General features: G+C 56.7%; 1 non-coding gene across 1 annotated transcript; it reads right to left on the bottom strand.

The window, feature by feature from the left end:
• Positions 1-622: 622 nt before the first annotated feature.
• On the bottom strand, positions 623-705 carry trnal-caa (transfer RNA leucine (anticodon CAA)). The gene has a single exon. It is a non-coding gene; the product is annotated as a tRNA-Leu (tRNA).
• Between the last annotated feature and the right edge of the window lie 523 nt (positions 706-1228).

Consider the following 1228-nt stretch of genomic DNA (forward strand, 5'->3'; position numbering starts at 1 on the left):
TTGGGTCACTGCTCAAATACCTATGGGCGGTGATCAAAAGAAGATCGCCATCCTGTTTCACTCCGAGAGCACAGGGGCTCTGGCGAAACCGATCCACCGCCAGCCAGACCGACACGGGTAGCACTCGACGCGCTTCAAGTTTCACACCGCACGTAGACAGCAGCGTTCGAACCTGCGTGGGGAAACCCCAACGGATTTCAAGTCTGCGGCCATGACTACGGGAGGTGCCCAAATTCGTGACTTGGCAATGCACTTGGGTCACTGCTCAAATGCCTATATTCGTTGGTCAAAAGAAGACTGCCGTCCCGCTTCAGGCCGAGAGCACAGGGGCCCTGGCGAAACCCATCCACTGCCAGTCGGACCGACACGGGCAGCACTCGACAGGGCCCCAAATTTCACACCGCACGTCGCCAGCAGGATTCGAACGTGGCCGGGAGACCCCAACGGATTTCAAGTCCGTCGCCTTCGCCACTCGGCCACGACTACTGGAGGCACTGCAATTCAAGTGCGACAAAAAATTGCTTTGAGCACTTTTTTTCTTTTGCAAAGGCACACCAGCCAAAGCCTCCGTTTTCACACCAAGCACGGGCCACGAGGCCCATCAACAACCCCCTGCAGCAAATGTCAGAAGTGGGACTCGAACCCACGCCTCCAGAGGAGGCTGCAACTTGAACGCAGCGCCTTAGACCGCTCGGCCACCCTGACTTGCCACGCCTAGCGGGAATCCGGCGTGGAACATGCTGAGGTCTCATGCCGCTCTCACGCGTGGGCCATGCGCTTGGCTCACTATTGCAATACTCTGGCCAGTGCTTTTACAAGTTTGCAGAAAACACGGGCTTTCCGGCAAACGTTTTACGACAGTGCTTTGACTCGACCCGTCCGGGAGAGAAGCCCTTTCCGTTTAGGACAGATACCTGGACTTGGAACCGCTCCCTCTTTTGCCAGACAAGCTCGGGTAAAAGCCGCCACGGAACAAGGCTCCGGCTGCCTTTCAACAAACCCAATTTCAGATGGCGTCAGCAGCATACTCAAAGCAGCGTGGGAGACGTCGAGTGGACGTCGAGGACATCGCTTTCACCAGGTGGCCACGACTGCACACGGGGCCTCGGGACAGCGTGGACAAATTATCAGGAGATGCTTCGGTGCACTTTGTTTCAAAACGCATACGCTTCAGGGAGGCAAAATCCTCAGGTTGGACGTGAACGAGCCTACGGCCTAGCCTAGTTGA

This window comes from Neoarius graeffei, chromosome 1, assembly GCF_027579695.1.
Source record: "Neoarius graeffei isolate fNeoGra1 chromosome 1, fNeoGra1.pri, whole genome shotgun sequence".
Lineage (NCBI taxonomy): Eukaryota > Metazoa > Chordata > Actinopteri > Siluriformes > Ariidae > Neoarius > Neoarius graeffei.